The sequence below is a fragment of the Oncorhynchus mykiss genome, chromosome 30 (genome assembly GCF_013265735.2).
Source record: "Oncorhynchus mykiss isolate Arlee chromosome 30, USDA_OmykA_1.1, whole genome shotgun sequence".
NCBI lineage: Eukaryota > Metazoa > Chordata > Actinopteri > Salmoniformes > Salmonidae > Oncorhynchus > Oncorhynchus mykiss.
Window position 1 is genome coordinate 42,036,332 of NC_050570.1, and position 19,428 is coordinate 42,055,759.

General features: G+C 43.9%; 1 pseudogene; it reads left to right on the plus strand.

Annotated features, from left to right (window-relative positions):
* LOC110521005 overlaps window positions 1-17,338 on the plus strand; it is a 41,095-nt pseudogene extending 23,757 nt beyond the window's left edge.
* The last annotated feature ends 2,090 nt before the right edge of the window (window positions 17,339-19,428 follow it).

Sequence of the window (19,428 nt, forward strand, 5' to 3'; positions counted from 1 at the left end):
CAGCAATCACTAACTCAGAGAGGCTGCTGCCTACATAGAGACTCACTCGTTTATTAAAACAATTATATCGTCTATTGCATCTTGCCTATGATGCTCGGCCATCGCTCATTCAATATGTACATATTCTTATTGTTGGGGAATTGTTAGATTACTTGTTAGATATTACTGCACTGTCGGAACTAGAAGCACAAGGATTTCGCTACACTCGCATTAACATCTGCTAACCATGTGTATGTGACCAATGAAATTTGATTTGATTTGACTTTGATTTGAGGCTCATAGCTAAGGGTCTGAATACTTATGTAAATATTTCAGTTTGTTATTTTTAATACATTTCCAAAATTGTCTAAAAACCTGTTTTTGCTTTGTCATAGTGGAGTATTGTGTGTAGATTGAGGATAAAACTTTTTTATTTAATCCATTTTAGAATAAGGCTGTAACGTAGCAAAATGTGAAAAAGGGAAGTGGTCTGAATACTTTCCGAATGGTCTGTATATAACATTCTATTTGTTGTAATATTTATTTATAATCATTTTAATTGAAAATTAGGTTTTGAATTAAGCTTCATTCATAAACCATATGCCATGGAATCGGTACATCAAAAAACTCTTCCCAACGAATTTGCAATCTATATGGCACAGCTGTCAATTTTTTGGTCCTTAAATTAAAGTGGTAGGCCTTTTTTTATCACAATTTTCTTTAAAACCTCTTAGTGATCCCTTCACGCGCCACTCCCGTTGACGGGATTGATTTGACATCACCCAGTGAAAAAGTAGTGCGCCAAATTCAAAAACAGAAATACTCATACAAGTGTTATATATGGGTTTAAAGATGAACTTCTTGGTAATCCAGCCACAGTGTCAGATTTCAAAAAGGCTTTACAGCGAAAGCAAACCATGCTATTTTCTGAGGACTGCACCCCAGCAAACATACACATGAAAATCAGAATTCAACCCGCCAGGCACAACACAAAAGTCAGAAATAACATATAATGCATGCCTTATCTTTGAAGATCTTCTTCTGTTGGCACTCTAATGTGTCCTTTTGTTCGATAAATTATGTCGTTATATATCCAAAATCCATTTATTTGGCGCGTATGATTCAGAAAATATACCGGTTCCAACTCGCGCAATACTACACATTATCTAATTAGCTACCTGTAAACTTGATCCAAACATTTCAAACAACTTTCCTAATCCAGCTTTAGGTATTTTTAAACGTAAATAATTAATATAATTTAAGACGTGATAAACTGTGTTCAATACCGGAGGAAAATAAAGTGTAGCGAGCTTTCAGGTCACGCGCCTCAACCACATCAGTACACTTCACTCGACCCTCGTTCTGAACAGGGCTACTCCTTCATTTCTCAAAGGAAAAACATCAACCAATTTCTAAAGACTGTTGACATCCAGTGGAAGCGATAGGAACTGCAAGCAACTGCCTTAGAATTCCAGATTCCCAATAAAATCCCATTGAAAAGAGAGTGACCTCAAAAAAAAAATCCTGGATGGTTTGTCCTCGGGGTTTCGCCTGTCAAATAAGTACTGTTATACTCACAGACATCATTCAAACAGTTTTAGAAACGTCAGAGTGTTTTCTATCCAGATCTACCAATAATATGCTTATCCTAGCTTCTGGGCCTGAGTAGCAGGCATTTTACTTTGGGCACACTTTTCATCCAGACGTGAAAATAGTGCACCCTAGCCTTATATATCCTATATATATATATATATATATATATATATATATATATATATATATATAGGATTGGTTGAGTTATGTCACACAAAATATATGGAAATGTCTGCTCTACTCAAAATTACAACCAACTAATTGCAGCATTACCGCAAAAATGGAAGAGGCAAGTGAAAGGAGGTGAAAGTAAGGAATTTGTCTGTCAGCCCTGCACTAAAGAACCGGAGGTAAACCATGCTATTGTCTGAGGACAGCACCCCAGCAAAATATATATATAGTATTTTTTACATTTTGTTCTGTCTTTTCTGGTGGATAAAACTGAAATTGCAACCAACTTCCTGTGGCTTGTTTTAAAAATAGTGATATTTTGGAGATTATTTCATTTTTAAATAACTGTGTGGATAGACGGACCAAGGCGCAGCGTGATTAAAATTCCACATTTTATTTAAGCAAAACTTTCAAAAACAGAAAACAAACAACAAACCGTGACATCAGCGGTGCACCATGCACTAACTCAAAACAATATCCCACACAGCAGGTGGAAACAGGGAACCCTTATGTATGATCCCCAATTAGAGACAACAAACCTCAGCTGCCTCTAATTGGGAACCATACCAAGAGCACCAACATAGAAATAATAAACCTAGAACACCCCCTAGTCACGCCCTGACCTACTATACCACAGAGAACCAAGGGCTCTCCATGGTCAGGGCATGACAGTTATAATCTAAATAAATGTAAAAAAGCCATTCTTGCACATGGGGTGAGACATTCTTACTTATCTGCTGGAGAAGAAGTTTGAATTTTAAGTATACATTTTGTATGACTGAAGCCTTCAGTGAAAGTTCTAATGCTTTAATATTTAATAGAAAATGTAACAATTCTGCCCTCAAAGTCATTCATTATATAAAGTAGAACATCCTTAGTAGACCTACATAATAGAGAGCGCGTAGAGCAGATCAGAAGTCACAGTGAGAGATCTGTGTTGGATACAATGAGGTAAGGCAATGCCTTACAGGGACACAGCAGCGCTTACGACACTTACAATACTAACAAAAATGAATTTGCAACCATAGTCACACAAATGTCAGTCAGGGTACAGACCCTGGTAAGTAATTTTGATTATTTCTTTTCAGAGAGGGATATTAATAACCAATTGCCACGAAAGCAAATTAGTAATCTGGCAGTACCCAAGAAAAGACACACAGAAACACAAATGCTGCACACACATGCTGAGATCTAGAGTTAAACTACTGCTATCCTAGATGGTATGGATAATTAAAGTCCTTTGCTCTTAAATGCATGCAGATCACCAACGCTTGTGTGTCTTTATGTAATACGCATGCATGTGTATGTGCTTGGTGTTGGGGATATGCATGCAATGTGTGTGTGTCTCTGAAAGTAGATTCACAAGGATGTGGGGCAATTAACACACTATTACCCCCCTGCCTTATTTAATTACATCACCTGTAGCCTGCTATCTGCTACTGGAACAGGAAGTGGGTGACAATGAAAGATAACATTTGTTCTGTGTCTATGCACCTGTGTGTATGTGTGTCATGTGGAAAAAAGGCAGACAGTGCAGTCTGTGAGTGCTATCTTAGACAGATCAGAGTGTGTCCTATCTAGTGTCGTCTGGGCTGCGTCTGTAACATGGGAACATATGGGCTTACCACACACAATATAGCATAGACTTCTTGGACAGTGAGCGAGAAAGCCATACCACTAGAAGTTGTATTTGGTATTTTTGTCACACAAAACAAATGCATAATTTGTACTATTTGGGAACCAGTAGTTGAAACCCTGAATATGTTATAATAAAACAATTACCCTCATCTTCTGTCCTCTCCCTCCCTGTCCTTCTCTGTAGAGTATGAGACGGCCCGCTTCGGCAATGAGGACTCTCAGAGCTACGCCGTTTTCACCATCACAGATGATGCAGGAAGTGACATCACTGTCTCCCTCTTTCTGCGCACACACCGCCACGCTGGCCTCTTGTTGGTGCTCGCCAATAGCACCAGCCAATACCTGCGCCTGTGGCTGGATAAGGGGCGGGTCAGAGTTCAGCTCCATAACTTTGAGACCTTGACCAGTGAGAGTTTTATTAACGATGGGGACATCCACTTTGTGAGCGTGGTTGTGGACCGTGAGCATTTGGTCCTATACGTGGCCAACCAGAAGCAGGGCTCGGTGGAGGTCAGGACGGTGGACAGTCAGATGGGGGATGTGGTGTATGTGGGGGGTCTGGCAGAGCAGAAGGCGTCATCAGCATTCGGGGGCTACTTTAAAGGCTGTATCCAGGACCTGAGGATCAACAGTGAGAGACTGCAGTTCTTCAGGCTGGACACCACAGTGACATCATATCCTCTGGTGCTCATGGCTAATGTCACGGCGGGCTGCGCTGGGGTCGACTCCTGTAGTGTGAGTGGACTGAGCAATCTTTACTACTCTCTAAACCTGCCTCTTCTACCCCTACTCTGTCCCCTTTTTTCACATGCCATACCCAGTCCTGCCTTTCCCTGCTCTGCACACAGCCATGCCTTGCCCCTGCCCTACCAATTCTGCCCCAATCCCGGACTACCCTGCCCCTTCTGATCCATTCTCAGCCTTCATTATCTTACTCGCCATCACTGCGTTTGACAGCCACATATGTCACCAATCCCACACAATCAAATTAAATTGTGTTTAAGGGTGAGGTTAAAGGTGTTAATTGGAAATGCTTTTACGTAAGAGAAGACGAAAGAGACAAGAAGACAGGGAGACAATAAGGAACTGTCAACTGTTAGGGTGTGTTTACACAGGCAGCCCAATTCTGATCTTTTGCCAAATTATTGATTTGATTGGTCAAATGACCAATTAGCGGAAAAAGATCAGAATTTGGCTGCCTGTGTGAACGCAGCCATAGGGCTCAGTTGGGATCAGTGCTAGGGCTAGATTACCTGACTAAAGCACTTGAAACCTTTTAATAACATAGGCCGTAATGGCTTAATGTCCTCCATCTCACAAGGTTCGCACAAAGTAATTGAGGTGCTTAAAATACTTGAATTTACAACTCTGAAATTGGTACTCTTAAGTTGGTACTTGAAAAGTACTTGAATTCAAAAGAGAGGAGAAGAGAAAATGATCAAATATGTTCATATGAAAATTATTAGAAAAATGTATTGGTCTTATGAATTAATTTCCAGGCAGACTACCAAGTTTTATTTCCTCACGTGTTTCGGCTCTGGTTGCCAGGCGAGCTTGCTCATTCCACTCACACTGCCACTCAGCCAGGCAGGTACCAAACTGACTGATTAGTCAACGCCAAACAACACATCGATAGCTAAAATGCCAGGCGAATGTAGATTCGACCCTGCCTGGCAGTATAAATGGGTTTTGCCAGACTCAACATTTTGTTACGTTACAGCCTTATTGTAAAATTGGTTAAATAAATGTTTTCCTCGTGAATCTACACACAATATCCTATAATGACAAAGCAAAAACAGTTTTTGTTTTTTTGGTGCAAATGTATTAAAAATAAAAGCATAAATTCCTTATTCACATAAGTATTCAGACCCTTTTTTAATTTATTTTATTTTATTTATTTTACCTTTGTTTAACCAGGTAGGCAAGTTGAGAACAAATTTTAATTTACAACTGCGACCTGGCCAAGATAAAGCAAAGCAGTTCGACACATACAACAACAGAGTTACACATGGAGTAAAACAAACATACAGTCAATGATACAGTACAAAAACAAGTCTATATACAATGTGAGCAAATGAGGTGAGATAAGGGAGGTAAAGGCAATAAAAAGGCCACGGTGGCGAAGAAATACAATATAGCAATTAAAAACACTGGAATTGTAGATTTGCAGTAGGTGAATGTGCAAAGTAGAAATACTGAGGTGCAAGGGAGCAAAAATAAATAAATAATAAATAAATAGAGGTAGGGATGAGTAAATTGTTTGGGATATTTATAGATAGCCTATGTACAGGTGCAGTGATCTGTGAGCTGCTCTGACAGCTAGTCTTTAAGCTGGTGAGGAAGATAAGTGTTTCCAGTTTAAGAGATTTTTGTAGTTCGTTCCAGTCATTGGCAGCAGAGAACTGGAAGGACAGGCGGCCAAAGGAGGAATTGGCCCTGGGTGTGACCAGTGAAATACACCTGCTGGAGCGCGTGCTACGGGTGGGTGCTGCTATGGTGACCAGCGAGCTGAGATGAGACGGGACTTTACCTAGTAGGGTCTTGTAGATGACCTGGAACCAGTGGGCTTGGCGACGAGTATGAAGCGAGGGCCAGCCAACGAGCGCGTACAGGTCGCAGTGGTGGGTAGTATATGGGGCTTTGGTGACAAAACGGATGGTACTGTGATATACTGCATCCAATTTGTTGAGTAGGGTGCTGGAGGCTATTTTGTAAATGACATCGCCGAAATCGAGGATCGGTAGGATGGTCAGTTTCACGAGGGTATGTTTGGCAGCATGAGTGAAGGATGCTTTGTTGCGAAATAGGAAGCAAATTCTAGATTTAACTTTGGATTGGAGAAGTTTGATGTGAGTCTGGAAGGAGAGTTAACAGTCTAACCAGACACCTAGGTATTTGTCAGAACCGTCCAGAGTAGTGATGCTGGGCGGGCGGGCAGGTGCAGGCAGCGATCGGTTGAAGAGCATGCATTTAGTTTTACTTGTATTTAAGAGCAGTTGGAGGTTATGGAAGGAGAGTTTTATGGCATTGAAGCTCATCTGGAGGGTAGTTAACACAGTGTCCAAAGAAGGGCCTGAAGTATACAGGATGGTGTCGTCTGCGTAGAGGTGGATCAGAGACTCACCAGCAGCAAGAGCGACATCAGTGATGTATACAGAGAAAAGAGTTGGCCCAAGAATTGAACCCTGTGGCACCACCATAGAGACTTCTAGAGGCCCAGACAACAGGCCCTCCAATTTGACACACTGAACTCTATCGGAAAAGTAGTTGGTGAACCAGGCGAGGCAATCATTTGAGAAACCGAGGCTGTTGAGTCTGCTGATAAGGATGTGGTGATTGACAGAGTCGAAAGCCTTGGCCAGGTCAATGAATATGGCTGCACAGTATTGTTTCTTATTGTTGGCGGTTAAGATATCGTTTGGGACCATGAGCGTGGCTGAGGTGCACCCATGACCAGCTCTGAAACCAGATTGCATAGTGGAGAAGGTACGGTAGGATTCGAAATGGTCGGTAATTTGTTTGTTAACTTGGCTGTCAAAGACCTTAGAAAGGCAGGTTAGGATAGATATAGGTTTGTAGCAGTTTGGGTCAAGAGTGTGTCCCCATTTGAAGAGGGGGATGACCGCAGCTGCTTTCCAATCTTTGGGAATCTCAGACACGAAAGAGGTTAAACAGGCTAGTAATCGGGGTTGCAACAATTTCTGCAGATAATTTTAGAAAGAAAGGGTTCAGATTGTCTAGCCCGGCTGACTTGTAGGGGTCCAGATTTTGCAGCTCTTTCGGAACAAAAAATGAGTTGCTGTGGGGGGTGCAGTGCTGTTGACCAGGGTAGGGGTAGCCAAGTGAAAAGCATGGCCAGCCGTAGAAAAATGCTTATTGAAATTGTCAATTATAGTGGATATATCGGTGGTGACATGAGCCATGAGACCCGAAATTGAACTCAGGTGCATCCGGTTTCCATTGATCATCCTTGAGATGTTTCTACAACTTGATTGGAGTCCACCTATGGTAAATTCAATTGATTGGACATGATTTGGAAAGGCACACACCTGTCTATATAAGGTCCCACAGTTGACAGTGCATGTCAGAGATGCGCACTGAGACATGATTGTGTCGAAGCACAGATCTGGAAGGGTACCAAAAAATGTAAGCAGCATTGAAGTACTCCAAGAACACAGTGGCCTCCATCATTCTTAAATGGAAGACCAGACTATTCATAGAGCTGGCAGCCCGGCCAAACAGAGCAATCGGGGGTCTGGCATTCTCTGGATTTATGGTGCTTTCAAGACAATTGGGAACTCGGGAAAAAACAAGATTGAATCATGATGTCAGTGATCTTCAGGTCGGAGCTCTAGAAAGATGCCTGAGTTGGAATTCCGAGTTGGATAACCGTCCAAAATGTATTTTCCTAGTCGGAGCTCAGTTCCAGTTGTCTTGAACTCACTGAAGTCTGAGATTTCCCAGTTCCAAGTTTCCAGTTGTTTTGAACACGGCAGAAGTAATTCTGGATTGACAGCACGGCCAATGTATTTTCTGGCCCATAGTGTTGAATTCTTATCATTTTAAGCTTGGAAAAGAGACCTTTAAACCCAGACTTAGGCCACACACCCACTCCACTGAACAGCAGGCTAATGATTGCTTTGCAACGCTTACAGTTAGTCCCTGATTCCTTCCAAACCACTCATTGTTGAATTTGCTATTTTGTCACACAACACAACGCCACAGAAGTTTTGAGGGAGCGTGCAATTGGCATGCTGACTGCAAAAATGTCTACCAGAGATGTTGCCAAATAATTTAGCAGATAAATCTCTCTACCATAAACTGCCAACATAATTTTTGAGAATTTGTCTAACCGGCCTCACAACCGCAGACCACATGTATCCACACCAGCCCAAGACCGCCACATCTGGCTTCTTCTTCACCTGCGGGATTGTCTGAGACCAGCCACCCAGACAGCTGATGAAGCTGAGGAGTATTTCAGTCTGTAATTAAGGCCTTTTGTGTGGAAAATCTCATTCTGATTGGCTGGGCCTGACTCCCCAGTGGGTGGGCCTGGCTCCCGAGTGGGTGGGCCTAAGCCCTCCGAGGCTCACTGATGGCTGCGCCCCTGCCCAGTCAAATGAAATCCATAGATTAGAGCCTAATGAATTTATGAATTATAAAAGATAACCTGACTGTCCCTATATCATTTAGTAGGAGAAATAATAATAATAATAATAATAATATTAATAAATTGTATTTTCTTTCTCTTCCTCTCCAGAGGAACCCTTGTCAGAACGGGGGGATGTGCTACTCCATGTGGGATGACTTCACCTGCACCTGCCCCCACAACACTGCAGGGCGGCGCTGTGAGAAAGTCAAGTGGTGTGAGCTAGCCCCCTGCCCCGCAAAGGCGGAGTGCCGCACCCTCAACCAGGGATACGAATGTGAGTCATTCTTCCCTAAATCTGCCCGTCGGTCTGTGAGGTAGGACTGGGATTAGGACAGATTAGCCCGTGGTTGTATTAGTGATGATTTACACGGCCGTCTGTCTGCCCTGTCACCCCTACGATTAGCTGTCCTGGAATGAAGACAGAAACAACACTGTCACTCAGAAAAAGCAGAGGATACAGTGTTGTTGTGTCTGCCCAGCACACATTCGCTCATCATTCAGCCTCCTTGTGGTTGATTTTCTATTTATTTGTTAATGTATATTTTTCGCTTTATTCCATGGTCCATATTCCATCACGTTTGGGACTGATCCTGAGGGTTAAAGCCTTTATTAATTGACCACATATTTACATACATATCCCTTATTTTCCTTCCCAGGCTTCTCCAGCGCTACCTTCCTTGACAACAGCAGTGTACTGTCTTACCGCGGTAATGGCCGTATCCAACGTGGCCTGGCCAGCATCACCGCCAGCCTGCGCACCCGTAAACGTCACGTCGCCATCCTGCATGCCGAGCGTGGGCCGGAGTTTGTGACGGTGTCTGTGCAGCATGGCCTTCTCTTCTTGGAGTTACAGAGTGGGGAGGGCTCGTCCACGGTGTCCCTGAGCAGCCGCGTGGGGGTCAGCGATGGGGATTGGCACAGCGTCCACCTATTCATGGTCACCCCATGGGCAGAGGTGTCCCGCTGGACCCTAGTGCTGGATGAGGAAGTGGATGAAGCTGCGAGCTCCAACAGTGAAGGGGGCAACCTGGACTTCCTCAGGGAGGGGGTGGACATCCAGCTGGGGGGGCTTGGGCCCAAGGCTGGCTGGAGCCTAGAGGGGTGCCTGGGTACTGTGGAGGTGGGGGGCATCGCCCTGCCTTACTACAGCCCCTTAGAGGTCAACCTGCCCCGGATTCAGGAGGAGCAGTTCCTTCGGACATCCCCCAACCCACCCCGTAGCGGGTGCAGTGGAGGCCCGGTGTGCCAGCCCAGCCCTTGCATGAATGGAGGTAGCTGTCAGGACCTCTGGAACCTGTTCAACTGTAGCTGTGAGGAGGGCTGGACCGCACGCCGCTGTGAGCGCAACACCGACACCTGCGCCTCCAATCCCTGTATCCATGGCAACTGCAGCATTCAGGGGCTGGCATATGAGTGTGCCTGTGAGTTTGGCTACACCGGGGTGGACTGTGAGGAGGAGGTGGATGTGTGTGAGAACCATCTATGCGCTCATGGAGGCACGTGTCTACATGGAGTGGACAAGTACGCCTGTCTGTGTGCAGAGAACTACACCGGACCTTACTGCAAGTGAGTCACATGGGTGGGGTTAGGAATGGAATGGAAAATCATATTTATTTTTATACAGAGGAATGAACACACAACTAAACAGTCATCTTTTTATCTGCAAAGTTTTGTATTCCAAAATTGCAGTCCCTTTGAGATTAAACACAATTTGCTAAATGTTTAAGTATTAAGTCCACAAATAGGCTTTAATAACCAACAGTTGAAAGAATAACATCATAAAACAATATTTTATGTTTTGAAAACATGGATTCTGCATTTGGAATATTTCAATGAGATAAAAGTATAATCCAAGGATCTCAAAGCAATAGGACACACCAGTGGGACTCCCTTTTAGCTCTATTACACAGTAAGGAAAAAGGAAACCATGTAAATGTTCAGATCTCTGTAAAGCACTTAAACCATGCATGAACTGTGTGTTTTAGTTGCAGCATTTCTGTTCGACTTAACGTCATATATGGCTCTAGTGTGTCGCTGTAGTCTGTGTAGTAACATTGCTGCAGTGTGTCACTGTAGTGCACTGTGTGTGGTGTATTTATCTCCCTGGTGGTTCAGCGCTACTGCCTCTCATCTCCCGTTTGCCTTGGAGCATCATCGAGGGAATGCCTTCATCCATTTATCTTGTAAACACACACTCTCTCTCACATGCACTACCAAACACTCTCTCTTTCTCTCTCGCTCACACACATTCTCTCACATCGCTCCTTCACAAGGGCGTTTTTGAAACAACTTCCCTCGGCAAGCTCGAGTTTCAGACAAGATGTCTATCTTTGCTGGAAAGTTTTCATCCTAAATCATTTTTTTAAAATTCTAAACTCAGCAAAAAAAGAAACGTCCGCTCACTGTCAACTGCGTTTATTTTCAGCAAACTTAACATGTGTAAATATTTGCATGAACATAACAAGATTCAACAACTGAGACATAAACTGAACAAGTTCCACGGAAATGGAATAATGTGTCTCTGAACAAAGGGGGGGTTAAAATCAAAAGTAACAGTCAGTATTTGGTGTGGCCACCAGCTGCATTAAGTACTGCAGTGCATCTCCTCCTCATGGACTGCACCAGATTTGCCAGTTATTGCTGTGAGATGTTACCCCAGTCTTCCACCCAGACATTTCTGGGGGGAATGTCCCTAGCCCTCACCCTCCAATTCAACAGGTCCCAGACGTGCTCAATGGGATTGAGATCCGGGCTCTTCGCTGGCCATGGCATAACACTGACATACCTGTCTTGCAGGAAATCACGCACAGAACGATCATGTCAGGATGAACCTGCAGGAAAGGTACCACATGAGGGAGGAGGATGTCTTCCCTGTAACACACAGCGTTGAGATTGCCTGCAATGACAACAAGCTCAGTCCAATGATGCTGTGACACACCGCCCCAGACCATGACGGATCCTCCACTTCCAAATCGATCCCGCTCCAGAGTACAGGCCTCAGTATAACACTCATTCCTTCAACGATAAACACAAATCTGACCATCACCCCTGGTGAGACAAAAGCGACTCGTCAGTGAAGAGCACTTTTTGCCAGTCCTGTCTGGTCCAGCGACGGTGGGTTTGTGACCATAGGCGACATTGATGTCTGGTGAGGACCTGCCTTACAATAGGCCTACAAGCCCTCAGTGCAGCCTCTCTCAGCCTATTGCAGACAGTCTGAGCACTGATGGAGGGATTGTGCATTCCTGGTGTAACTTGGGCAGTTGTTGTTGCCATCCTAAACCTGTCCCGCAGGTGGGATGTTCGGATGTATCGATCCTGTGCATGTGTTGTTACACGTGGTCTGCCACTGCGAGGACGATCAGCTGTCCGTCCTGTCTCCCTGTAGCGCTGTCTTAGGCGTCTCACAGTACATTGCAATTTATTGCCCTGGCCATATCCTCATGCCTCCTTGCAGCATGCCTAAGGCATACTCATGCAGATGAGCAGGGACCCTGGGCTTCTTTCTTTTGGTGTTTTCAGAGTCAGTAGAAATGCCTCTTTAGTGTCCTAAGTTTTCATAACTGTGACCTTAATTGCCTGCAGTCTGTAAGCTGTTAGTGTCTTAACGACCGTTCCACAAGTACATGTTCATTAATTGTTTATGGCTCATTGAACAACCATGGGAAACAGTGTTTAAACCCTTTACAATGAAGATCTGTGAAGTTATTTGGATTTTTACGAATTATCTTTGAAAGACAGGGTCCTGTAAAAGGGACGTTTCTTTTTTTGCTGAGTTTATGTATTCTCTCTCTCTCTCTCTCTCGCTCTCCAGTGATCGCATTGAGGAAATGCCATGGTACATAGACATCAGAAAATTGTAAGTTTTATTATTTGATACTCCTCCCACCTATTTCAAGAAATGACATAACAACCAGGACCAGTGTTTTTCCCCCTACATCAGAGCAGTTTTAAAGTCCTATAGGAGTGGTTTAATGTCCTGTTCTTGAGGAGCAGTCAGGGGTCTAAATGTCTCTATCATGATCGCCCCCTACATCCTGTAGTCTCCCAGTGGGTAGACAGACGGTACATCCCACTCCCCCTAGTTCACACACATATTAGTAGACAATATAACCCTTTACCCTATAACCCCCTGCCCCCCCATTGTTTAACGTCAGATGGTGCTTCTTCTACGCACCACTACTCGCTCAACCCCGCAACCGGAAGCAAGACAATGTCCTGCCCCCTTCCCATCGAAATCTCTCTTATGCACACACACCCTCTAGAGGAGTGTGCCTGTCTGATTGTGTGGCCTGTATGTGGTTTTCTCTCCTCAGTAGGCCTAAGCTGCCCGTGTCTGTCTGTGGAGATGCAGCGAGAAACTACATCTGCTTCAATGCAGGTAACTGCACTGAGAGGGACCTGTCTTGCGACTGTCTACCCGGCTTCACTGGACACCGGTAAGAGAAAGAGTTAAATAAAGAAAAGAGAAGGATACAGAGTGAAAAGGAAGGACGGGGGTAGAGATAATCTAAAAGTAACTTTGTAAAACATTCATTAGACACAGACCATCTTGATGTTGTGTGTCGTCTCTTTTTTTTTTGCCTCTGTTTCTATATCTGACCTTCATCCTGCGTGAAGCTGTGAGCAGGAGGTGGATGAGTGCAAGTCCAATCCCTGCCTGAACGGGGGCTACTGCCGAAACCTCATTAACAACTACCACTGTGTGTGTGACATGAGTTTCGCCGGGGACAATTGCCAGGTCGACGTAAGCGACATTTACTTTTACATGGCCGTTCTGTTCTGGCAGAACCTCTTCCAGCTGATCTCTTTCCTCATCCTGAACCTTGATGACGATCCTGTGATCGACTGGGGAGGGCAAGACGACTGAGAGAGAGAGAGTGTGTGCTCGCGCGTGTGTTTGTGCATGTGCGTTCGAGTGGTGTATAAACTTGAGATTTATGGTGATGGGTGTTTAAGGTGTTAAATGCCTGTTCAATGAAAAACAGCTATGTTCTAAATAGTGTGAGTGCTGTTATATCTGTGTCTGTGTATTACATTACCACTGGGGTTAGTAGAGAGGATTCTTTAGGGATTAAATCCAGCTGTGACAGCTGACCACTGAGAACTTGAATTAAGAAACAATAGGAGTTGTTCCTGAACTGGGCCAATGAGAAATTGGAGCCCTGGACAAGACGTAATGTCTCTGAGTGTAAAAGTACAACTTAGCAATAGGTTTAATTGTTTTTCTATTGTTCAGGTGAGCCAAGTTTAAATGTATTATCTTCCTTTTCTGACAAGAGCACAGAGCTGTTTTTTGTGCCTTAAAACAACACCTTTTTTATGGGCAGCAGATTTTTATAAAAAGTGGTGTGATTTTGGAATATCCTCTCTGTTGGATATGACAATATGAATATCCTTTGGGCGATGTTGCTAAACTAACACAGATCAGGTAGCATTATATTGTACATTAGACTAAGCTATACAGAAACTATAATAACGGGTATTTTCCATGGACCAAATGGAAAACAAGACACAGGTTTTGCAATTACACAGAATCGTCAGTGTAGAACCACCATTTCCAAAAGGAATGTTTTGTTATTGAAAAACAAATTCACTTTTGTAAAATAAAAATATATACAGTATTTTCTTGGATGAATCTTGTCTCTGAAAGCAAAATGTCTCACAATATATGGTCAGGCTCATGTCCATTTGATGTTGTGTGTTCCTGGTACTGTACATACAAATACTGTAAGTGGTGTAGCTAGATGGATTCCCCTAGGCCCTTGAAGGCAGCGAATCACACTTACCGTTTATCAATTTTAAACTAATCAAAATTCTGTCACACGTTCTCTGTTGTTGTCTATACCTGTCTATGTCCGTCCGTCGGTCGTCCGTCCGTCTGTCTCTATACAAAAGTATGTGGACACCACTAGACAATAGAATGGCCTTCCTGAAGAGCATAGCATACCTTTCCAACAGGTCAGTTCGTCACATTTCTGCCCTGCTAGGGCTGCGTTGGTCAACTGTAAGTGATGTTATCATGAAGTGGAAGGTCCAAACAACCTCTGGAAGCAACATCAGCAAAATAACTGTTTGTCGATTTCCATGGCCGAGGAGCCGAACACAAGCTTAAGATCACCATGCGCAATGCAAAGCGTCGGCTGGAGTGGTGTAAAGCTCACCGCCATTGGACTCTGGAGCAGTGGAAACGCGTTCTCTGGAGTGATGAATCACGCTTCCCCAACTGGTGAAGTCTGATGGACTAATCTGGGTTTGGCGGATGCCAGGAGAACGCTACCTGCCCCAATGCATAGTGCCAACTGTAAAGTTTAGTGGAGAGTAAAAAAATGTCATGGTTCAGGCTAGGCCCCTTAGTTGCAGTGAAGGGAAATCTACCACCACAGCATACAATGGCATTCTAGACGATTCTGTGCATCCAACTTTATATCAACAGTTTGGGGAAGGCCCTTTCCTGTTTCAGCATGACAATGCCTCGGTGCACAAAGTGAGGTCCATACAGAAATGCTTTGTCGAGATCGGTGTGGAAGAACATAACTGGTCTGCACAGAGCCCTGACCTCAACCCCATTGAAAACTGACTTCGAGCCAGGCCTAATCGCCCAACATCAGTGCCCGACCTCACTGTTCCAACAACTAGTGGAAAGCCTTCCCAGAAGAGTGGAGGCTATTATAACAGCAAAGGGGTGACCAAATCCATATTAATGCCCATGATTTTGGAATGAGATGTTCGACGAGCAGGTGTCCACATACCTTTGGCCATGTAGTGTATCTTGCTCTCGATGGGTCTGTGTCCGTTCTGAGGTGTTCTGTCATGTCTTACTTTTTTAAACCACTTTCTGTCTTCAAATAAACATTTCCTGTTTTTTCATCCTCATCTGTTGTTTATCCTCCTTTCACTACCTGTCTTAATTTATCCAACATTTTGTCTTCCAGTCCTAATTCTTTCTACGCCTCAATGATCTGAGAAAATAAAGCAGTAGGTTTTGGAGAAAGTTGGATGGCTAAAGCTTGCCATCAGAAACAGCTCCAAAACATCCCACTTGGCAAAACTGGTTGACTCAATGTAGATTCCACATCATTTCAACAACAACAATTCTATGTGATGACGTTAAATCAACGTGGAAAACTGATTGGATTGCAAAACGTCATCAACATAAAGGAATATTTTTCACACCACTTTAAATCTAAATCCAATGGCACGGTGACATTTGTTGTTGATTTCACATTGAATTCACGTTAGTTGACAATTAATCAAACGTAAATTGAAAAAATGTTGTGGAACTGATGCCTGTGCCCAGTAGGAAGTGTCCTGTAGCTGTCACTGCTCTAGGACTGGTGACAGTGGAAAGTCAACCCCTGAAGCTGCCACTAAATGTCACTTCAACACTCTGCCATGACTTTACCTCTCTTGTCACCGTTTCAGAGTGCTCGAACATACACTTGCCAACAGTTATTCCACTGGTCATAGACTTGTCAATGTAAGTCCCGGGCAGAGGTGTGTGTGTCTGTTTATGTACGGGCAGACATAGACCCATTGGTGTAAGTACTCCATGGGTTTTCCGGTGAGCTGTGTGGCACGGCTGTTAGATAGAGATGGTGCTTGGCCAGCTAAAAGCTGCCTTTGTTTCCATCTGAAGTGCAACTCAGCATTGATCTGGTGGCGTACCTGCAGGTTGGGACTGTTTCACAGAAATGCACGAGGGCAGCTTAACTGGCAGACATGCTCGTTCCTCTAGAGACAGTCACACACACACACGTATACTGTATATATAGGCACACAGTACAGGACACATCTACCTGTCAGACACCTAGGTGCTGAGATGCACACTGTGTAGCTGCAGTAGGGAGAGACTGTGTGTGGGGGCTTGCTCTGCCATAGAAACTGCTTAGAATGCAGACTGGTTAGAGAGTAGAGTCCTGAACCTGTCTGCCTCTGACTGATGAAGACCCTTGGCGATGGAGTTCTCTGGGTCTGGGTACTCTGTGTTACGTTCACTCTGAGAGTAAACCCGTCTCATCTGACAGGTAAACAAACATCATATTATTGTTGAAACAAGACAGAGTAGTATGGTTCCGGAATGTTGTTGTGGTGTTATTGTTTTCATTAAGGAATGTTTTACAGGAGCACCACAAGGGCATGTTGCTAACTCTTTACCTGTGTGAAGGGAAGTAACTGTTGACTTGTTTTAACTGGCCATGTCTCCCAGAAGTGTTCCTTCCCTCCCTGGTCTGACCAGTATTTTTTATCATGATGTTAATGCACTTTTGTACCTTTTAATTGATGTTCATGTTTTTCCTGCTTCCCCATTTTTTGTGTACTTGTACTTACCCCTGTCTCCCCTCCCCCCCCCTCTCCTCAATCCATTTCCCTCTCCAGTTGACCTCTGAGGACCTCTGACCTGTTGCTGTCAGTCACACTAGTGTCTGATGTGCTGCTGCTGGCCCTGGTCAGTACCTCCGTGGGCCTGGTGGTGGCGCTGAACCGGAGGGCCATCCACGGCACCTACAGCCCCAGCCGATAGGAGAAAGAGGGATCTCGCATAGAGATGTGGACATAGCCCATCCGACACTCATGGAGAGACTCATATAGAAGACTGGGGCCAGTTCCAAACCCACCACTCAACACTGTCCTGACATTGTTCCATTGAGAGACTCATATAGGAAACACACTCACTGGCCTGGACCCAGTTTCAAACCCATCACCCAACATGGCTTTTCCAACAGTCTTGAAGGTGTTCCCACATATGCTGAGCACTAGCTGTTTTTCCTTCATTCTGCAATCTAACTCATCCCAAACCACCTCAATTGGGTTGAGGTCGGGTGATTGTGGAGGCCAGGTAATCTGATGCAGCACTCCATCACTCTCCTTCTTTGTCAAATAGCCTTACACAGCTTGGGAGGTGTGTTGGGTCATTGTCCTGTTGAAAAACAAATATTAGTCCCACTAAGCGCAAACCAGCTGGGTATCACTGCAGAATGCTGTGGTAGCCATGCTGGTTAAGTGTGCCTTAAACTCTAAATAAATCACTGTCAGTGTCACCAGCAAAGCACCATCACACCTCCTCCTCCATGCTTCACTGTGGGAACCAAACATGCGTAGATTATCCGTTCACCTACTCTGCGTCTCACAAAGATACGGCGGTTGGAACCAAAAATCTCAAATTTGGACTCATCAGACCATCAAACAAAGTAGCCACCGTCTCAAATATAAAATATATTATTATTTGTTTATCACATTTTTTGGTTACTATATGATTCCATATGTATTATTTCATATTTTGGATGTCTTCACTATTATTCTACAATGTAAAAATAAAGAAAAACCCTTGATTGAGTAGGTGTGTCTGTATATGCAGTGCCTTCAGACCCCTTAATTCTAAAAATGGATTTATGTTCGATCGGGTTCAAGTCCGGGCTCTGGCTGTGCCACTCAAGTATATTCAGAGACTTGTCCCGAAGCCACTCATGTGTTGTCTTGGCTGTGTGCTTAGGGTCGTTGTCCTGTTGGAAGGTGAACCTTCACCCAAGTCTGAGGTTCTGAGCACTCTGGAGCAGGTTTTTATCAAGGATCTCTATTTACTTTGCTCCATTCATCTTTGCCTCCATCCTAACAAGTGTCCCAGTCCCTGCATGTTGAAAAACATCTCCACAGCATGATGCTACCACCATGCTTCACTGTAGGAATGGTGCAAGGTTTCTTCCAGACGTGGTGTTTGGCATTCAGGCCAAATAGTTCAATCTTGGTTTCATCAGACTAGACAATCTTGTTTCTCAGGGTCTGAGAGTCTTTAGGTGCCTTTTGGCAAACTCCCAAGTGGGTTGTCATGTGCCTTTTACTGAGGAGTGGCTTTCATCTGGTCACTACCATAAAGGCCTGATTTGTGGAATTCTGCAGAGATGGTTTTCCTTCTGGAAGGTTCTCCCATCTCCACAGAGGAACTCTGTAGCTCTGTCAGTGACCATCGGGTTCTTGGTCACCTCAATGACCAAGGTCCTTCTCTCCCGATTGCTCAGTTTGGCTGGGCGGTCTGCTCTAGGAAGAGTGCTTCCAAACTTCTTCCTTCCTTATATAGACAGGTGTGTGCCTTTCCAAATCATGTCCAATCAATTGGATTCACCACCAGTGGAATCCAATCAAGTTGTAGAAACATCTCAAGGATGATCAATGGAAACTGGATGCACCTGAGCTTAATTTCGTAAATGTAAATACATTTTTTTTATAAATTTGCTAAAATTTAGAAAAACCTGTTTTTGCTTTGTCATTATGGGGTATTTTTACTTAATCCATTCTAGAATAAGGCTGTAAACATAACAGAAACAGCAGAAAGTCAACGGTGTTTTAGCAAACTTATGAACATATGCTTGTATGTCCAAAGGCCTGTGTTACATCAAAGAGAACATCCCATTCAAATGATGCTAGTGTATTTTATTAATTTGGGACTGTAATGAGTGTATGGAGTAGGCTGGACTATTGTTGGTTTTGAATGTGACAGTATGCCAACCGGTTTGGTATCTCCTACATGGCTATCAGATATTTATGGATCTCACTCTCTTATAATCAGTTATAATAATAACAGTAATTTCACTGGAAGGCTCAATTTAATAAATCTTTGTCTCCCCTGAAATGCATTTCGTTGCACTAATATAAAGCATTACTGAGGATGCAGTAGCATGTCTAGCCACCAGATGGCAGTGTGTCTCCATGTTGAACTATCCGTTAACATTCTCTGAGATGGGAAACAGAGAAGAGTGAGGCAGATGTCTATCCCCTGCTGCTGCTAGTGGCTTACCACCATATCACCTGCAAACATCAGATTTGGTCAGATAAAGGCATACCTACAGTTAGTGGTGTGCTGCCTCATAGTCACCAATGGTCAAATAAGTACTGTCTTC